The 22241-nt window shown below is 42.9% G+C and overlaps 1 protein-coding gene across 1 annotated transcript in view; it reads right to left on the reverse strand.

The window, feature by feature from the left end:
• EFCAB2 (EF-hand calcium binding domain 2) overlaps window positions 1–22241 on the reverse strand; it is a 132016-nt gene that overhangs the window by 45058 nt on the left and 64717 nt on the right. The gene's annotated exons all lie outside the window — the stretch shown is intronic.

The following is a 22241-nucleotide window of genomic DNA, read 5'->3' on the forward strand; positions in this document are numbered from 1 at the left end:
TGAACTCACCTTTATGAGTGCAAGTCTTCCTATCCAAAACACGTGGCACGTCTTTCCATTTGTTCAAGTCTATTTTTAGATCTTTCAGGTTTTCCAAAGGTAGCATTTGTAATTTTTTTTGTTATGTCTCTAAATTTTAGCTTTTTTATTGCTCTTGTAGATGGGTCTTATCTTCCATGGTATCACCTAACTGGTCATTGTGTAGTTGAAGGCTCTGGAGTTTTGTGTATTGGTTTGATTTCCTACTGCTTTATTGGAGGGTTTTTTTTTTCCCATAGTAATTTTTCCACTGGTTCTCTCGGGTTTTCTAGATAGTTCATAATTTCTAGATATTTCATAATAAAGTTTAGCTTTATTTGATAGTAAAACATTACAAGTCCTTTACAATGAATGGAGTGTGGCATAACAGGCAATGAGATAGAACAGAAAATCCAGAAATATTCACAGAGAGTTCATTTATGATACGGGTGACTTCCCCAATAGGTGAGGAAAAGGTAGACTCAAATAGAGACCGTTCTTCTCTCTTCTGTCTTTCCCACCTTCTACCATTTCATGTCCAATATTCATGTTTCCATTACAACTTGCCTAATTGCACTGGCTAAAGCCTCTAATGTTAAATAATAATGGCAGATATGGATATTCTTGTTTTTGTTCCTGACTTAACAGAAATGTCAATTGTGCTCCCTCGTTAAGAAAGAAACTGGATTTTAGGCTGAGATACACAGATTTCATGTTACGATACATGGATTTCCGGATCGACTTTACTGAGTGTGATTTTAGGTGTCAACCTGATTGGGCTTAAGGGATGCCCGTATAGCCGGCAAAATATTATTTCTGGGTGTGTCTGTAAGGTTGTGTCCAAGAGATTAGCATTTGAATGGTAGACTGAGTACAGAAGATTGCCCTCACCAATGTAGGCGGACATCATCTAATCTGTCGGGGGCCTGAGTAGGAAGAGAAGACAGAAAGGCAGAAAAAGGGCCTATTTGCTGTATTTCCTTGAACTGAGATACCCATCTCTCCTGCCCTTGGACACTGGTGCTCTTGCTGCTTGGCCTTTGGACTCAGACTGAACCACATCACTGGCCCTCCTGACTCTCCAACTTACATACAGTAGTCACAGGACTTCCTGGTCTCCGTAATTACGTGAGCCAATACCTGTAATGAATCTCCTCCCCGCCCCCACCCCACTCTACATACAAATATAGATATACAGATATAGACGTAGGTATAGATGATACAGACATGTCCTATTCTGTTTCTCTGCGGAACTCCGACATATTGAATCTTTAAAATTATGAGCATGCAGAATTCTGCCCGATGCCTCTTATGTGTCTGTAGACATGATCCTGTGATATTTCCTCTCAGACCTATTAATATCATTAAATGTAGGGGTGCCTGGGTGGCTCAGTCGGTTAAGCGTCTGTCTCTTGGTTTCAGCTCAGGTCACGATCTCATGGTTCATGAGTTCAAGCCCCGCATCAGGCTCTGCGCTGACAGTGCAGAACCTATTTGGGATTCTCTCTCTCTCCCTTTCTCTCTGCTCCTCCCGTGCCTGCCTCTCTCTTTCTCTCTCTCTCTCTCTCTCTCTCTCTCTCTCTCTCTCTCTCAAAATAAATAAACTTTAAAAAATAATGAAATATATGAATACACTCCCAAACATAATACTATTCTTTCACTCCTGGAATCAATCCCATTTTGCCTTAATGTGAATTTCATTGCTTAGCATTTCCCTTATAATCTTTGTATAGATATTCATAAGTAAGATTGTTCTCTAGGAATTTTTCATTAAGTTTTTGCTATCAGTATTATACTTACTTCAGAAAAAGAATTTGGAAGTTTTCCTTCTTTTCTTATTTTCTGGAAGAAATTAAGTACCATTGGTACAAAAGTGTTTTTCAGGTTGGATGGAATTCTCCCGTGAAAGCATGTGGATTGAAGCCTTTTGGTGAGAGAGCGCTTTGAAAACTTGCCTGTTGATTCTACAGAAATTGGTATGTTTAGATTTTTTACCTTTACTGGGTGCCATTTTTTGTTAATTTGTTTTGCTTCGCTTTTTTTGGTCCATTAACTTTTTGGAAAGTGGCTTTTAGTAAATTCACAATGGTGAGCAGCCATGACCACTATCTGATCCTAGACCATTTCCCAGAGAGGACCCCATACCTGCCAGCGGTCCCTTCTCATTCCCTCTCCCCTCACCTCCTCGTGATCACTATCTGCTACCCAAGTTGTCTTTCACTTGGCGTAATGTCTCCCGGGGAAACCCACATTGTCACGTGTATCGGTACTTCATTCCTTTTTGTGGGTGAAGAATATTCCATTGTGTGGACCCACCACGTTTTGTTTATCCATTCATCGGTTGATGGACAGCTGAGTTTTCTCCTTTTCGGCTATTAGGAATAATGCTGCTGTTAACATTCATGTGCAAGCTTTTCTGTGAACGTGTTTTTTCATTTCTCTTGGGTATATGCCTAGGGATGAAATGCCTGGGTCCTACGGTAACTGTGTTTACCTTCTTGGGGAACGACAAAAGTTCCCTGACGTGGCTGCACCATTTCACATTCCCACCAGCAGAGTATGGGGGTTCTAATTTCTCCACATCCTCACTGACATTCGTTATTTTACATGAAGAGGAATTATAGCCATCCTAGTGAATCTGAAGTAGTATTTCTTTACGGTTTTGATGTGTATTCCCCCTTAACAACGAATGATGTGTGGCATATTTTCACGTGCGTATTGGCCATTAAATATGTTCTTTGGAGAAATGTGTATTCGAATCCTTTACCCACTTTCTCATTGGGTTATTTGTATTTTTATTATTGAGTTGTGAGAGTTCTGTGCACATTCTGGATGCCGATACATGATTTGCACATATTTTCTCCCCTTCCGTGGCAGACTTTTTATTTTCATTATGGTGTCCATTGAAGCGCTAAAGTTTCTAATTTTGATTTAGTTCAATGTACCTATCTTCCTCCTTCTGTTGCTTTGCTTTGTGTGTCATATCTAAGAAGCCACCGCCCCATCCTGGGTCACAAAGACTTAACACCTATGTTTTCTTCTAGAGTTTTACAGTTTCAGGTCCTCAGTGAAGGTCTCTTATCTAGTTTGAGTTATTTCTTATATATGGTACATGGCAAGGGTCCAAACTTCACTTATTTGCATGGAAATATCCAGTTGTCCCAGCACCATTTGTTGCAAAGACTATTCTTTCTCCATTGGATTGACTTGCCAACTTTGCAGAAGATCAATTGACCATAAATGTAAAGATTCATTCCCCAACCCTCAACTCCATTCCACTGATGTACATGTGTAGCCTCACGCCATCATGTCAGTATCACAGGTCTTGATTACTGTAGCTTTGTGTAAATTTTGAAATTGGGAAGGGTGAGTTCAACTTTGTTCTTCTTTTTTGAGATTATCTGTGGCTATTCTAAGTCCCTTGCAATTCCATATAAACTTAAAAAATGTTTTTAATGTTTATTTATTTTTGAGAGAGACAGAGACAGAATGTGAGTGGGTTAGGGAGAGAGAGAGAAAGAGAGAGAGAAAGAGAGAGAGAGAGAGAGAGAGAGAGAGAGAGAGAATCTGAAGCAGGCTCCAGGCTCTGAGCTGTCAGCACAGAGCCTGACGCGGGGCTCGAACTCACGAACCACAAGATCATGACTTGAGCTGAAGTCATATGCTCAACTGATTGAGCCACCCAGGTGCCCCTATTTATTTTATTTTATTTTTTAATGTGTATTTATTTTTGGGAGGCAATTCCATATAAACTTTAGGACCAGCTTGTTGATTACTGAAAAAAAAAAAAAAACGTGAAAGGCAGCTGGGATTTTGATAGGGATTATATTGAATCAGTTGATCGATTTGGGGAGTACTGCCAGCTTAACACTAGTTAAGTGTGTCCAAACCAGGTATACAAGTTCCAACAAATGATATTCTACTAGAAAGTTGCCCTTTACAGCTAGATTTTCAGATTTGCTTGCATAGAGTTGTACAAACGACTCTCGTGATATCTTTAAAGTTCCCATTTCGATTGTTATTTCAGCCCAGACATTTGTGCCTTTTTGTGCTTTCTCAAAACAAACACACAAACAAAAAACCGCCAAGGACTTTTCTTATTTCGACCTTTTACAAAGGACCAGCCCTTCATTTTATTCATTAGTTCCTACCATTTCCCTTTTCCAGCCCCATCATGCTTTATCTTCACCAAGCCCTCCCTTCTGCTTTCTCTCCTTTTGCACTTTTCCCCCAGCTTTTTGAGTCATATACTCTATCCATTTTCTTATGCTTTTATTTTCCTTGATCTAGGCATTCATGGGCTCTTATTTGGTTGTACCTCATGGATTCTAATGTCATTTCCATTTTCATATCTCATTTCCATTATGGTTACTTTCCAGAAGTTTTTGATGTCATTGTCCTAAAATTTCCCCTTTGACCTAAGAGTTGTTACAGGCTCTTAACATGTTTTCCAGGTCGAGCCCCAGACTTGGATAGGGATGAGATCTTCCAGAAAAGGACCTAAAGGGAAAAGAGGGATGGGGATGGACCTAAAAGGAGCTCCGAAGGAAGAAATCGGAGGTGTTGGATAAAAACAATAGGTGAACTTGGGGAAAACAAGGGAAGAGACAACCAGTGACCTCAGGAGACACCGTTTGAATGGGAATGGGTTTGGGGATAGAAGTCAAATTACAAAGTGTACATGAAGAATGAACAGGATGAAGGTTATCAATGAGAGCAAACCCTTTTTCTCATTAAGATTCTTAGCTGTGAAGAGAAAGACAAGGATAGGGCATTAGCTGGGGGTTTATTGGGTAGAAATGTTTTTTGTTGTTCGCTATTTGTGTTTTGGTTTATAGGAAAGGCATCTTTAGAGTGGGATATTTTGGAATGACACTGAAGCCTTTCCATCCAACTCAAGGCACCCTTCCCCCAACCAAGGCGGCTAGCACATTCCACATTCACTGCCTCAGGGAAAAGATTACTCAGCACAACACAGAGATCTGGGTGAATCCAAGGAAAGCTTACTTATCCAAAGGGCTCATTACATGAGACTGTGTGGCTAGGCCCTCGTTCTCTCCATGTCTGCTCCTGTGCTGGCCTCCATGTTTCTGCCTGGCATTAGGCTATGGGTTCCGGAGAGCCAAGGGTCTTGTGAGGTAGGAGAGCCCTCGAGGTCAGCTCTACGCTGCTCTTCTGTATGCAGTCCTGGGCTATCTGGGTTATGGGGCGGCTCTGTAAAGGCCACCACCACACACACACACACACACACACACACACACACACACTGGTAGCCATTTTTTCCCCCAAGCTCTAGTTAAGATTCCTGGGAGCCGGGTTTGGGAATTCCTTTTGCCCCATATCCTTGTTTGTACCTATTACTGAAAGAACGTATGCCACGTTCTTCAAGTTCCTGTTCAAGTCTTTGCTCATTTCACTGTGTGGGTTTTTTTTTTTTTTTTAAGAAGCTCCCAGGTAATTCTAGGCCTAGTGCACCCAGAGCTAGAAACCACTGATCTAGTCCACATGTCAACCTACCTACCATCCTAGAGTTCTTTTTCTAAAAGCCCAAATCTGTTACCTCTCTGCATTTATGGATTTCTGCTGCCTACATAACAAAATCCAGGCTCCATAGGACACAATTAAGACCATTCACTGAATGGCCTCAATCCACCTTTGTAATATTTATTTCCTAACAACGCCACAAACCAGTACCTCTGGTCATAGGACTTTAATAGGACTGACACCGTAGGGGCACCTGGGTGGCTCAGTTGGTTGACTGTCCAACTTCAGCTCGGGTATGAGCTCACAATTTGCGAGTTCAAGCCCCACATAGGGCTCGCTGCTGTCAGAGCAGAGCCCACTTTGGACCCTCTGTCTCCCTCTCTCTCTGCCCCTCCTCTGCTTGCGCTCTCTCCAAAAGAAAATAAAACATTTAAAAAAAAGAAAAATATTAGTGACACTGTATATGGACCAAAGACAATGCTGTACACATTGCAGAACCCAAATGTTAAATACATTTTGTCTTCAGTAAATTTTTATTTATTTAAAAAAAAATTTTAATGTTTTATTTATTTTTGAGACAGAGAGAGACAGAGCATGAGCAGGGGAGGGGCAGAGAGAGAGGGAGACACAGAATCTGAAGCAGGCTCCAGGCTCCAAGCTGTCAGCACAGAGCCCGACACAGGGCTCGAACTCATGGACAGCGAGATCATGACCCAAGCCGAAGTTGGACGCTCAACCGACTGAGCCACCCAGGCGCCCCTTCAGTAAGTTCTTAAACATAGGAGAGACGAGAAATAGAAGCTCTTAGTTAGAATGAAAAATACTTTTAGAGTTGGGAGAGCAAAGGAAAGATGGCCAAAATGAGCTCTCGGGGAAAGGCTGGAAACTATCACAAAACGCACTGGTACTTTTCAGGGGGAAAAAAAAATAGACATTTGGGTATCACTTCTCAGTAATTCAGAAAATGAAACCGAAGAAGGCTACAGGTCAGGAGCTGGGGTAGCCACCGTGCCTTTAAATTAACCAGAAGCTGACTTGAATTACAGCACTTGCAGCCTGGCTCCTGGCCTGGTTTCATCACTGCATTATGCAGTGACACTTCCAAACGCTCGTTTCTGAGTCCTTCAAAGACACAAACAATGAATTCCCATGCTCCTTGGGACCCTGCTAATGTAACCCAATCTCCTTTCACAGCCACTTGAATAGCACCCAGCACAGTCCTGTCTCTCTCACCTCCCCCAGGGAAAGGACAGATTTAGACACCTCTTACTATCTCTACAGATGAAACGGATGAAGTTTCCACCACTCCCTCCATCCAGAATTTGTCGAACACGGAATCCCACGGCCACAATTGACCATGGTGGACACCGAGTCACTGGCCCTGTGTCCAATACGGAACCACTGGCTACCGATCGCCTCCCGCCCTTCTCGCTCCTCTCCCCTCCCCAGTCAATCTGGGGCCGTTTCAAACAACTCCCAGACTTTCTTACGCAACCACAGATGTATCTGATCGCCACAGCCTGTGATTTGCAGGGTAAGTCGCGAAGGAGGACGTTTTTCACGTCACGCCTGACGGCGGTAGCAAAACAATGAAGGCTCTTCCTCTATTTCCCATCAGCCTCTTCAACCAACTTCAGCCTCGGACACAGCTCCCTAAGATACCTCGGCGCCCCAAATCCTTCCTTGGGTTCCTGTGGAGAAAGTTCCATAAGGCAACTCTGTGAGGATAACAGTCACCCCTACAACAAACTCCACCATCCAGGGGCTTAACACAACGCTTATGGAGGTGGCTTATACTAAAGCCAAAATGAGTTTTCTTGATCGAAGAACGACTTTACCCCAAACAATCATTCTGCTTCCACCTTGTGGCTCCATCACCTTCGACGCATGGCTTCCAACGTCACTCTATTTGCACGCATCAAGCCAGAAGGAGACAAAACACGAAGGGCCACGCACGGGAGGTTTTTAAAGATCAGGCAGAATCCCGGGACATTCCACTGGCCGCAACCCAGCCAGGCGGTCTACCTAGACTGCACTTCCGAGCCTCCCGCCACCTTCCCAGTAGGGTGGGAAGTCTAGTTTAGCTGTGTGCTCAGGAAGGCAGGAATACAATTAGCCTGCCCAGTCTCTACCAGTCAAGCACCGTGGCAGGAAATCACTAGCATTACCAGGGAGGACTCCTGTCCCGGAATTGGGTTGAAATGGCCTAATGTTAGGTTTCTACCACCTCATCAGGGTTGACGGGGAACTCTACCGGATAGGGAGTAACCCACAGTCCCGGTGAGAGGTCCCTCATGCGTAGGGTGTGGCGCTTTGCGCCCCTAGACCCGCCTTGCGAGGAGGCGCGGCTGCCTTCACCAGAGATGGCCACACAACCAAATATGGCATCTCTCCACAGGCCCAACAGAAACGCTAGGACACTGTCATCGGAGCCCCGCTCCATCATTATTTTATTTTCTTTTTCTCTTATCGTATTTTAGTTCCTATGTGAAGGAGAACAGGTTGAGGCTGCAGGACTATGAAGCTGGAAGCCACAGAGGGTACACACCCCAGGAATTATATGCCCTGAGGCCCCAGGAACTACACTCCCCGAGACCACCAATCCTCAGCCCCCAGCTCCTGATTTTTCAACGTTTTTTATTTTATTTTTTTTTATTTTTGGGACAGAGAGAGACAGAGCATGAATGGGGGAGGGGCAGAGAGAGAGGGAGACACAGAATCGGAAACAGGCTCCAGGCTCTGAGCCATCAGCCCAGAGCCTGACGTGGGGCTCGAACTCACAGACCGCAAGATCGTGACCTGGCTGAAGTCGGACGCTTAACCGACAGCGCCACCCAGGTGCCCCCCCCAGCTCCTGATTTTTAAGGTGAACAAAATTCACACCTGATCTGGGGCTCCTGGGTGGCTCAGTCGGTTGAGCCTCCGACTTCGGCTAGGGTCATGATTTCCCGGTCGTGAGTTCGAGTCCCGCGTCGGGCTCTGTGCTGTCAGCGCGGAGCCTGGAGCCTGCTTTGGGTCCTCTGTCCCCCACTCTCACTGCCCCTTCCCTGCTCACTCGTTCTCAAAAATAAACATTTAAAAAAAAATCGCATCTGATCTAGACAATACAATAAATACAACAGACAGATATCTATAATCCAGAGTCAACCAAAGTCAGCCTGCAAAGTTACCAAAGACAGGAAAAGGGTGTTCTTTATCACAACAGCAAATTAAGTGCCCTGGACAGGATAGTCCCAATCTAAGAGCTATACGTCTGTCACGTGGTATTCTATTAGTCAACTCCCATCTATGAAGCCTGGGGTATGGTATACTAGGACATCTAGGACTGCCCCCCCCCCAACCTTTCTGATGTCATCCAATACACTAAAACTTAGCACATGTGTGTACTTAGACTAAGAGTAAACTGGAAAGCTATGTCCATTCTGGACTCCTGAATGCTACTGACAGGCCATAAAAATCAACTTCATCACAGGCTTGGTCCCATCCCAAGGGAACTGTACCGTCCTATGAAAGTGCACAACCATTTGAGTGAAAAAGGGGGGTAATAAAATAACATACATGCATAGCCTTGTATATGTACGCATAGGTATTTCCGGAGTGATCGCTAGAAATTAGCACTAATTGTCACTAATACTTTGGAGGGGTCCTGGACGGCTGGTGGAAGGGAGTTAGCCAGACTTTTCTCTGGACTGTTGTTCTCTTTGAATTTTGAGCCATGGAAATATATTATTTTAAAAATGTATCTTTAATTTCAATCCCCCTTCCTGATTACTCCCTTCACACCCTGTCACCAAGATCCACTATTCTCTCTCAAATCTTTCTTCCCCCTTAACATCTTTGAATCTTTGCCAAACTCCTCTTCAGTCACAGTGAGGGTGGCCTTCTTAGTCTGTTCTGGCTGCCAAAACAAAATGCCATGAACTGAGTACTTATAAACGACAAACATTTATTTCTCATAGTTCTGGAGGCTGGCAAGTCCAAGGTCCTGGGGCAGGCGGACTTGGTGTGGTGAGAACCTGCTCCCTAGATAGCGTCTTTTTGCTGTAAACTTACTTGGGAGAAGGGATGGGCTAGCTCCCTGGTCTCTCTCGTGAGTGTGCTAATCTCACCCACAAGGGCTCCACCCTGATGACCTAATATCTCTCAAAGGCCCAACTCCCAGTACTATCACACTGGGGATTAGGATTTCAACATATAAAATAGGGGGATTCAGACCATAGCCGTTTTTTTTTCTATTTTTTTTTTTTAACATTTATTTATTTTTGAAAGACAGAGAAAGAGAGAGAGCACCAGCTGTGGAGGGGCAGAGAGAGAGGGAGACACAGAATCTGAAGCAGGCTCCAGGCTCCAGGCTCCGAGCTGTCAGCGCAGAGCCCGACGCGGGGCTCAAACCCACAAACCATGAGATCATGACCTGAGCTGAAGTCAGATGCTTAACCAACAGAGCCAACCAGGCGCCCCAGACCATAGCAACTTTTTATTCATCCCCCCCCCCGCCACTGCCATTCTAATATCAGAATTTAATTATGCAGATTGAGACACCTTATCTCCCAACAAGAAAAAAATCAAAGTCTTCCTCTTCAGAAAAGGGAAGAAAAAAGATCTCGGGCTTCCAGGATTTACTTTTTGGCATTCCAGGAAAGGGCTACAGTCTTTGAACAATTCCACGTCAATAATTTTAGCCCTGACACAACAATAGCATCATATTATGAGCAACCCAAGTTTCCAAAATTAGGAGATACATTAAATTATGATACAGCTATACATCCCAAGGTGTTTGTCTTACAGCCATTTTTAACAATGATGGTATAAACTTTTAAGATGTCATTCAAGTACAAAGTATTTGACTATAAGGCAAACATTTGAAACATGAAAGAAATGGGGCTCCTGGGTCGCTCAGTTGGTTAAGCGTCCAACTTCAGCTCAGGTCATGATCTTGTGACTCAAGAGTTCGAGCCCTGCATGGAGCTCTCTGCTGTCACCGCAGAGTCTGCTTCAGATCTTCTGTCTCCCCCCTGCCCCCCTCCCCGTGTCTGTCCCTCCCCACCTCATGCTCTCTCTCTCTCTCTAAACATTTTAAAAAATAAACATTAAAGAACTTGCAAAAATACCCAAGAGCCCTTTTCGCAAAAGAAACTGACAAGAGAACCCAGACCACAGAAATAAATCAAAGAATATGAGAAAGGAAGGGAAATGGGGGTCAGCAGTAATTCCATTCAAATAGAGAAAAAATATACTAAAAAAATTAACACAAAACCAAGTATGAATATTGTACCTTGTCAGCGTAAACATAATAATATGCCGCAGATAAATCGGGGAACTGAGGGTGAAAAAAATGGAAGAAATTTTAAAAGTGCTAACGTCCACATTCTCCACAGGAGGGAGTCAACTGACACTCTGTAGTTTTTTAATTTTTTTTTTTCAACGTTTATTTATTTTGGGGACAGAGAGAGACAGAGCATGAACGGGGGAGGGGCAGAGAGAGAGGGAGACACAGAATCGGAAACAGGCTCCAGGCTCCGAGCCACCAGCCCAGAGCCCGACGCGGGGCTCGAACTCCCGGACCGCGAGATCGTGACCTGGCTGAAGTCGGACGCCTAACCGACTGCGCCACCCAGGCGCCCCAATAAATAGTTTTTTAAAAACATACATACCCTCGTAAGGTTTTTCCTCATTATCTTCTCTGAAGTGAAAATAAATAATGTCTCTCCTGGCCAGCAAACATTTGAGAGTCCACAACTTTTTCAATTTAAGTTTATTTTTTTTCCTTTCTTAATTCAAGTAAAATTAAATTAATACTTTTTGTTTTTTTTAAAAGCATGGTTATTGTGATCTTATTTTTAGAGGCTAGTCTCTTCCCTCATGTATTTAATAAATGTATGTATATTGGGCAACCGCTATGTGCCAAGCAAGTCCGAGGTGCTGAAATACAGCAGTGAACAGAACAGACAGAAGGTCCTGCCCTCATGGGGATTATATTCTAGATTATTTTCTTCCATACGTTTTCTTTTTCCTTTCTTCCCATTCCTCCTACTTCCTTTCTTATTAACTCCCCATTTATCCTATTATATGAAAAAAAGAGGTCTAGAACTACATTTGTCTAACATTAACAACTGTTATTTTGGGAGGTAAGATTTGGGATGATTTTTAAATTTTTTTTAATTAAAAAAATTTTTTTCATGTTTACTTAATTTTTGTGAGAGAGAGAGAGAGAGAGAGAGAGTGAGCGAGCGAGCATGAGTGGGGGAAGGGCAGAGAGACAGACAGACACAGAATCCGAAGCAGGATCCAGGCTCTGAGCTGTCAGCTACAGAGCCCGAGGCAGGGCTCAAACCCACAAACCGTGAGATCATGACCTGAGCCGAAGTCAGGCACTTAACCAATTGAGCCACCCAGATGCCCCAATTTTTTATTTTTTGAATTTTTTTTATGTTTACTTTTGACAGAGAGAGAGAGAGAGAGAAAGAGCACAAGTGCGAGAGGGCAGACAGAGAGGAAGACACAAAATCTAAAGCAGGCTCCAGGCTCCGAGCTGTCAGCACAGAGTCCAACGTGGGGCTCAAACCCACAAACTGAGAGATCGTGATCTGAGACAAAGCCAGACGTTTAACCGACTGAGCCACTCAGGCACCCCTGGGATGAGATTTTAAAACTTCAAGTGATTATTTAATTGCAGTTCATCAAAAGGACAATTAGAAGCAAACCGAAATTTCACAAAGCAACCGGAAAGTGAGATGGTGAAAAGCCAAGGTATACACCACTCTTGAAACAAATATGCATTTTTATTGTGAAATACATTATGAAATATTACAGAAAAAAGGACACACAAAAATATAACAGCCATACATCCAATACCAAGATTTAACCTTTTGCCACATCTGCTTCCGATTTTTTCGCTAATAATAAAACACGGCAGAAACAGCTGAAGTCCCACTCTCCATCCCTTCCGTCTCTGTCTTCAGATGCGACCACCATTCTGAGGATAATATTTCTCGTTCCCACGCACAGCATTGTATTCACACACCACAGATGCTGCTGTTCTTTTGTATATTTAACATTTACGTATGTTATCAGGTTTGCTTCTTTTTGTAATTTTTGTGACGCAACATGCGTTGTTGAAACTGATCCAAGCTGTCCACGTGGTCTAGGTCATCACTCATTTCATTCACGTGTGTGAACTATGCAAGAACAGACCCGGTTTTTACAATTATGGATCCAACAATCCCATTCCTCTTTAATACTGTGTTTTCCCATCGCACAAACACAGGCCCACTGACCTGCGCAGTTTCTCCAAAGCTCTTTGAGTCGTTTCAAGCTTTCTCAGATAATAATTGTTTAGGGAAACTGTCCCTGCAATCTCTCCGTATTGCTCACCCTTTTTACTACCCTTTTTACTACCTGATTAAATGTATTGTGAAATCTTGTATCAACTTATCTTCAAAAATAGTATTAAATACAAAGAAGTAGAAATAATATTCACGGTACCTCCAATCTTCTTAGGAAAAGTTATCCCTAATCCATCACAAAAAGGTTCTTCTTACCTACTTCTTATTGAAGTTTAGACAAGCTCTAATACACTCAAAGTTCCTGCCAACTGCTTAAGAAACTCAAGTCTCCTTATCAGTGAAACAGATGAACACTGGGTGTTGTGTGCCTCAGAGACTCATGCTGAGTTGGGATGGAAACACCAAAAAGGAGACTCGGTGCATTAGCAAGAGGACACCCAGGGGGCCGCTGGACTACAAAAAGTTTGCCCAAAGACTATGAAAGCAAGAAAATATTAGGAAAAATCTCCTATAGAAGAAGCAGGAATAAAGTAAACACAGAATAGTCTCAAATACCAATAATGTCACTCTGCAAAGGCACAGAAACATAGGAATGGCACAGATGGGTGTGGTTGGGAAACAGGACGACCAGCACTTTTATTCCAGGACTGGACCCTTATCATCTTGGCGCACCAAATTCTCCAGGATCAGACCATTCTGGAGTTGGTTAGAATGGAGTGTTAAAAACATATATAACTTGATCCGATCTTAAACACCTTTCAAAATTCATTCATGATTTTTCATTTGCTACTCTTAACACTCTCGGGGCTTAAGTGAAGCAGGCATGAGGAAAATAAAAAGAGGGTGGCACATAAAAAACCAATGATAGTAATCAAAACCATGATACTGGCACAAAAACAAACACAGAGATCAATAGGACAGGATAGAGAGACAGGAATATACAATGGAGAAAAGACAGCCTTTTCAATAAATTACATTCGGAAAACTAGACAGCTACATGCAAAAAAGATGAAACTGGGCCACTTTCTTACCCTCTACACTAAAACAAACAAACAAACAAAACAACAACAACAAAAAAAAAACCTCAAAATGGATTAAAGACCTAAATGTAAGATCTGAAACCATAAAACTCCCAGAGGAAAACATGCAGTAATCTCTTGGACATTGCCCTTAACATTCCTCTAGATATGTCTCCTCTGGCAAGGAAAACAAAAGTTTATTCTTATTAACTACTGGGACTACACCAAAATAAAAAGCTTTTGCATGGTGAAGGAAACCATCAACAAAACAGAAAGGCAACATACCAAATGGGAGAAGATATTTGCAAATGATAGATCCTATGAGGGATTAGTATCCAAAATACATAAAGAACTTATATAGCTCAACACCACACACACACAAAAAAAAGATAATCCACTTAAAACAGGCAGAGGACCTGAACACTTTTCCCAAAGACATCCAGATGGCCAACAGACACATGAAAAGGTGCTCAACATCACTTATCATCAGGGAAATGCAAATCAAAACCACGATGAGATATCACCTCACACCTGTCATAATAGTCTCAAAATGACAAAACAATGACAAGTGTTGGCAAAGAAGTGGAGAAAAGAGAACCCTCATGCACTGTTGGTAGGAATGTAAATTGGTGCAACCTCTGTGGAAAACAGTAATGGAGGTTCCTCAAAAAATTAAAAACAGAAATACCATACGATCCAGTAATTTCACTACTGGGTATTTATCCAAAGAAAACAAAGATACTAATTCAAAAAGATATATGCATCTCCGTATTTATTGCAGCATTACTTATAACAGCCAAGATACGGAAGCAGCCCAAGTGTCCATCAATGGATGAATGGATAGAGAAGATGTCTCTCTCACACACACACACACACACACACACACACACACACACAGGAACATTTCTTAGCCATAAAACAGAATGAAATCTTGCCATTTGCAACAACATGGATGGACCTGGAGGGTATTATGCTAAGTGAGGTGAGTCAGACAGAGAAAGATAAACACCATACGATTTCACTTGTATGTGGAATCTAAAAAGCAAAACAAATGAACAACCAACAAAAAACAAACAGATTCTTAAATGCAGAGAACAAACTGCTGGTTGCCAGAAGGGAGGTGGGGAGGGAGGGTGGATAAAATAGGAAGGAGATTAAGACGTACAAAGAGATGAAAGGTATAGCACTGGGAATATCATCAGTAATATTACAATAACGTAAAAAAAAAAAAAATTCAACGATACAGCCAGCAACTGACTCTACTGACTTGTAGTATACCTTTATTCTGTTAGACTCAAAAATGAAAGAAAACTGACTACAAAAGAACTAGATTTGTTTGTGATTCAGATTTGAATGACATTCAAATTAAATTCATCAGCTACATGGAAAAATGAATTAGCTTCTTTACTTTAAAGGCATTCCTTGTGGAATGTTATTTTTTACTATACTAGCTTCATTCAGGCCAACTTAAATGTATTCTATTAAGACTACTCTGATGACTTTTGTTTGTTTCCAAAAACCAAATCCATACTGGTGTATAATTTACCTTTTTTTTTTTTTTTAATTTCTGAACACCAGAAAGTAAAAATAGTCAGAAGACAGATGGCATACAGTTCACACTCTATGGCTAGGATCTTTAATATATATAAAAAAAAAATTCAATAAAAAAATGGGAAAGGACATGAACTGCCAGTTCAAACAAAAGGAAATACAAACCACTTTTAGACATACAGAGAGAGGTCCATAATTAGAGAAATGAAAATTAACACTGAGTTTCTATCCGCTACGTATCACATTAGCAAAAATCTTAAAGTCTGATGATTAAACTTTGTCTAAGAGAGAGTAAGGAAACAGGCATACTCATGAAATAAAGTGAAAAAGGGGCACCTGAGTGGCTCAGTCAGTTAAGTGTCCGACCGGCTCAGGTCATGATCTCGCAGTTCATGAGTTTGAGCCCTGCGTCAGGCCCTGTGCCGACAGCTAGGAACCTGGAGCCTGCTTCGGATTCTGTCTCTCTCTCTCTGCCTCTCCCCTGCTATTACTCTGTCTCTCTCTCTCTCTCTCTGTCTCTCTCTCTCAAGAATAAATAAACATTAAAAAAAGTTTTAAATAAAGTGAGAGAATACATTGTCAATATAGCAACAGCTAGCAAAAATATTCATGCACTTTAATATATTTTCAAGAATTTAACTAAAGAAAAATTCTCACTTTTGCAAAATAACATGCAAAGTAAGCTATTCTCCACAACATGGACTGTCATAACAAGAGTCTGAGGATGCCTGGCTGGCTCAGTTGGTGAAGTGTCCAACTCTTGATTTTGGCTCAGATCATGATTTCACAATTCATGAGTTTGAGCCCTGCATCAGACTCCATGCTGACAGTGAGAAGCCTGCTTGGGATTCTCTCTCTCTCTCTGCTCCTCCCCTGATCATGTGCATATACATATGCTGTTTCTCTCTCTCTCTCTCTCTCTCTCTCTGCATCTCTCTCTCTCTCTCTCTCATTAAAAATAAACACACTTAAAAAAAAATAACAAGAGCCTGGAAACAACCTAAATAACCACTGATAGGAAATTAATTCAGTATATTATGGTTCATCCATACAACGAAATGAGGAAGCTCTTACGTACTAATAAGAATAATCACAAAGATATTAGAAGTGAAAAAAGCAAAGTACAGAACAGTTTAGTCTCTCACCACTTACATTAAAAATACACATCCGGGGCGCCTGGGTGGCGCAGTCGGTTAAGCGTCCGACTTCAGCCAGGTCACGATCTCGCGGTCCGGGGGTTCGAGCCCCGCGTCAGGCTCTGGGCTGATGACTCAGAGCCTGGAGCCTCTTTCTGATTCTGTGTCTCCCTCTCTCTCTGCCCTTCCCCCGTTCATGCTCTGTCTCTCTCTGTCCCAAAAATAAATAAAAACGTTGAAAAAAAAAATTAAAAAAAAAAAATACACATCCTGCGACGCCGGGGGCTCAGTCGGTTAAGCTTCCGACTCTTGTTTGGCTCAGGTCATGATCTCATGGTTCATGGGTTCAAGCCCCACATTGAGCTCTGGGCTCTGTGCTGACAGCATGGAGCCTGTTTGGGATTCTCTCTCTCCCTCTCTCTTTGCCCCTCCCCCATTGGCTTGCTCTCTCTCTCTCTCTCTCTCTCTCTCTCTCTCTCTCAAAATAAGCAAACATTTAAAAAAAAAATACACATCCTATAACTCAACATCAAAAAAAACACAAACAAAAACAGTACGATTTAAAAATGGGCAAAGGGCTTAAATGGACATTTCTCCAGAGAAGGGGTACAAATAACCAATGAGCACAAGCAGATATGCTCAACATCATTAATCATTAGGAAAATGCAAATCCAAATCACAAGATACCACTTTAGACCCATTATGATAAAAAGGAAAAACAGAATAACAAATGTTGGCAAGGACATAGAGAACTTGGAACCCTTGTGCTTTGCTGGTAGAAATGTAAAATGATGCAGCTGTTGTGGAAATCGGTGTGGTGGTTTCCTAAAATATTAAACATAGAATTACTACATCATCTAGCAACTCTCCTGCTGGGTGTTCATCCAAAAGAACTGAAAGCAGGGACTTGAACAAATATTTGTTCAGCGATGTTCATAGCAACATTGAGCAAAAAGGCCAAAAGGTGGAAACAACCCAAATGTCTATGAACAGAGGAATGGATAACTAAAACGTGGTGTATACGCACAGGAGAGTATTATTCAGCCTTAAAAAGGTTATGAAATTTGGGGCACCTGGGTGGCTCAGTCGGTTGAGCATCCGACTTCAGCTCAGGTCATGATCTCGCGGTCTGTGGGTTCGAGCCCCACGTCGGGCTCTGTGCTGACAGCTCAGAGCCTGGAGCCTGCTTCTGATTCTGTGTCTCCCTCTCTCTCTGCTCCTCCCCCTCTCATGCTCTGTCTATCTCACTCTCAAAAAATGAATAAATGTTAAAAAAAATGTTTAAATAAAAAAAAACGCTATGAAATTCTGACGCATGTCACAAGGATAAACCTCAAAGATGTTATGCTAGAAGAAATAAACCAGACACAAAAGGGCAAATGTTGTATGACTTTGCTTATATGGCATCTCAAGAACAGTCAAACTCAGAGACAGAAAGTAGACGAGTGGCCGCCGGGAGCTAGCGAGAGGGGGAGTGCGGAGTTATTGTTTCAAGGGGTACAGAGTTCCAGTTTGAGAAGATAAGGTTCTGATTTCAGCTCAGGTCACGATCTCACGGTTCTTGACTTCCAGCCCTTCCTCAGGCTCCGCACTGATGGTGCAGAGCCTGCTTGGGATTCTCTCTCTCTCTTCCTGTCTCTCTGTCCCCCGCTCCCCCTGCTCACTCTCTTTCTCAAAATAGTTAAATAAACTTTAAAAATAAACTAAAACATGGGGCACCTGGGTGGCTCAGTCGGCTGAGCGTCTGACTTCGGCTCAGATCACAATCTCACCGTTTGTGGTTTGGGCCCCGCGTTGGGCTCTGTGCTGATGGCTCGGAGCCTGGAGCCTGCTTCCGATTCTGTGTCTCCCTCTCTCTCTGCCCCTCCCCTGCTTACACTCTGTCTCACTCTCTCTCTCTCTCAAAAATAAATAAACATTAAAAAAACTTTTTTTAATAAAATAAAACAAAATAAATAAAAAGAGGAACTGGTTAGCCGGAGTTAGAGGTAGAAAGACGTGCCTGTACTATTCTTTGTACCTTTTGAATTTTATCCCTTGTCTGTATCTCATCTATACAAAAATTTGGTTCTCAATCAGTCTTACTGATTGAAATCTGAACACAGAACAGGAAAATGTACTTAAGTCACAATGTATCATGCTCTACGTTTTATATGAGGCAAAATTAAAATGGTCCCAATTAATGATATTAAAAATCTGCCTCAATGGTTTTCAAGGTGCCAACTTTCAAAAGCTAGTTAATAAGGAAAATGAACTTCAGAACTTAAAAACTCAACACGCAATGCACAGAAATAAGTAAAACAATTCTTATGAGAGGTTTGTTATGTATAATTGCTAATCCAGAGCAAACAGAGGAAAAACTACTTTAAATTATTTACTTCAATAATACAAAGTATAATACTACTAATTATATTGTCCTAAAGTATAATACTACTACTAAAGTTACTACTAATAATGTAATACTATTAATAATAGCTAGTTTGTTCTGAGCTAATATTGTTCTAAAAGCTTTAAAAAAATGACCACTGACAACACTGGTTCTCAAATTTTCTGGTTTCAAAATGTGTTTTGCATTCTTAAAAATTATAGAGATCCCCAGAGAGCTTTTCCTTATGTGAGTTATATTTATCTCTATTACCATATTAGAAATTAAACCTCAAAAAATTTAGGGGTGCCTGGGGAGCTCAGTCAGTTAGGCATCCAGCTCTTGATTTCAGCTCAGGTCATGATCTCACGGTTCGCGAGATCAAGCCCCGCAACGGGCTCTGCCCTGACAGCATGGAGCCTGCTTAGGATTCTCTCTCTCCCTCTCTCTCTGCGCCTCCCCTGCACATGCTCTCTCTCAAAATAAATAAAGAACTTAAAAAATATTTTAAATATTCACTTAAAAATCTTTTTTACTTTTTTGTTTTATTTCAATAATTTTTAAAAAATTTAATGTTTTATTTATTTTTGAAAGAGAGGGGGAGACAGAGCGTGAGCAGGGGAGAGGCACAGAGAGGGGGAGACACAGCATCCGAAGCAGGCTCCAGACTCCGAGCTGTCAGCACAGAGCCCGACGCGGGGCTCGAACTCACGAACCGTGAGATCATGACCTGAGCTGAAGCCAGATGCTTAACCGACTGAGCCACCCAGGCGCCCTTAGAAATCTTTTTTAAATATTTTAAAATATTCATTTAGGAATAACGATAAATAAATCCAGTGCAAGTGTATGTAATTTTATGAAAAGTAAGTGCATTTTCCAAACAAGAACAAACTGCGTTAGAAGAACGGCACCGTTTTCCATGTTTGCAAATCTCCCTGCTGTCGGGCTTCACAGAAGACAGCTGGATTCTCATATCTGGTTCTGCATTCAATCTGTTGCAATATCACACATCATGTAGCTTTTCAAAACCTCCAACACATACTTGTGAGAAATTGAGAATGAAAATAGCAAATACTGTCTTAAAGTTACTATAAAAATAGTTAAGACCTCCCAGACCCCTGAAAGGATCCTCCCTCTGAGGCCAAAGTGAATAGAGAGAATAAGTAAGTTCCTCAGTCACAGGGCTAGGAGTGGAGCCCCGGCAGTCTGATTCCGGACCTGGGGTTGCCCCTCGGACCGGGAGGAAAGCAGCAGAGGCCCATTTCATGATGTTTTACACGGCGGTACAATTTCAAATTCAATCTCTCAATTCGTGCAAAGCAGAGGTGAGGAGAAAGGAGAGTAATTGCCCCAAACTCATCCTAAGGGGGCCCAGGGCTGCCCGACCAAGAAAATGGCACCATACTTACACTGTAGGAGAGACACAGCTAAGTGTCCTGGGAGCCTCTCCAGCAACAGCTCTCTCCTGCCCAAACTGAGCCCTTAGCTACATCTCTGGACTCTCTGTCAGATGCTTCCCTACGCTATTCTTTACATAGACTTCTGCCTTCAATTCTTTTCTCCCCCAGTTTTATTGAGGAACAACGGACAGATGTCACTGTGTAAGTGTAAGGCCTGCGGCATGACGGCCCGAGTTACGCACGTTGGGACACGGTGACCACAACAGGTCCAACCTACATCCGGCCTCTTTTGCAGACACAATAGAAAGAACAGAACAGAAAAGGAAAGAAAAGGCCTCCTTGTGATGGGAACTCAGGATTGACGTTCCTCACCTCTTCCCTACAAACTGCCCAGCAGCGTTAGCTGTACCCATCCTGTGGGACATCACATCCCAGTGCTTACCGCGTAACTAGAGGTTTGCACCTCGCGACCAGCTTCCTCCGGCTCCCCTCCCCCATCCCCATGTCCAGTAACCACTGGTCCAGTAACCAGTGTCCTGGTCTCCTTTCCTGAGTTTGTTTTTTTATTTGTTCGCATTTTAGATCCCACCTATACATGAAATCACACGGTCTTTGTGTTTCCCTGACTTATCTCATGAGCATAATTCCCTCAGGATTCAATGATGCTGTCACCAACAGCAGGATTTCCTCATTTTTATGGCCGAATAATATTCTATTGTATATCTATACCACAACTTCTTTATCCCTCCATCCATCGATGAACACTTAGGTTGTTTCCATGTCTTGTTGTGGTTTTTTTTTAATTCTTTTTTTGTAATTGTTTAATGTTTTTTTTTTTAATTTTTTTACATTTGTTTACTTTTGAGAGACAGAGAAACAGAGCACACTTGGGGAGGGGCAGAGAGGGAAGGAGACAGAATCCAAAGCACGCCCGAGGCTCTGAGCTGTCAGCACAGAGCCCGACGCGGGGCTCGAACTCACGAACCGCGAGATCATGACCTGAGCCAAAGTTGGACGCTCAACCGACTGAGCCACCCAGGCGCCCCTACAGATGCCAACTCTTGACACACAAGTAAAAAGACTGAGATGAGGGAAGGTCCCCGAAGCCCCCCACACCCAACGACAGGTCACCTGTCAGACACAAGCCTCAAGCAAATACTGGTTTCTCTTCTCTGCTCCCCTGGTCTTCCTCTGGCTCTCCCTGACCTCTCTAACACTACCTCTGTCCCCTGCCCCCTGGGGAACCTTCCAGCCTAAGCAAGAGGTCTGAGGCGAAGGCAAGAGCCATCCTTGGATTGAGTGGTTCATGCCACATGCTCCCTACCTCATCCCAAACCCTGTCACCGGCACGACCGCCCCACCGGATGTCTTCCTCCTATGATATACCCACCCTGAGGATAAAGTGCCCCCCAAGTGGCACCCGTGTGGCCCGTGCATCTGAAGCCACGTGAAGCCACACACATCCTCGGCAACAGCTGAGCCAAGGCTCACACAAGGCCGACCGCGCTGGTGGTTCTGGAACAGAATTCCCAACTTTATCTATCGCCTGCTTCAAGGCCCAGAAACACGGTGGAGGGAGAAAACTCAACTTTATAAAGTAATGAACGGCACCGCCCCTTCCCAGTCTCCTCTCCTACAGTCACACCTGTGCCTTCAGGGATGAAGACACTACACAATACACACAGTTACAATGTGTGGCCAACAAAATAAAATCGCATGCGGTGGTTCCGCCGCTGTGGCTCCTTTAAAGCACTGAGTCCCCCGACTAGCCCTTCTGTCACTTCCCACTGCTTCGCTGGCCTGTGTCCTCGCTTCTGAGTTTCGAGACTGTGATCCCCCCACATGTTCCTCGTTCGGCTCGGTCTCCTGGAAGGAAGGTCCGTGGCCTCTCTGGGATGTCCGTGGCCTGGATCCCACAGCCTCTGCTGTTCTCGTGGACAGTCTCTTCTGCCTTTTTGTTTTGCTTTGTTTCCTTTCTGGTC

Source organism: Prionailurus bengalensis, chromosome E4 (assembly GCF_016509475.1).
Source record: "Prionailurus bengalensis isolate Pbe53 chromosome E4, Fcat_Pben_1.1_paternal_pri, whole genome shotgun sequence".
NCBI classification, from domain to species: Eukaryota; Metazoa; Chordata; class Mammalia; order Carnivora; family Felidae; genus Prionailurus; species Prionailurus bengalensis.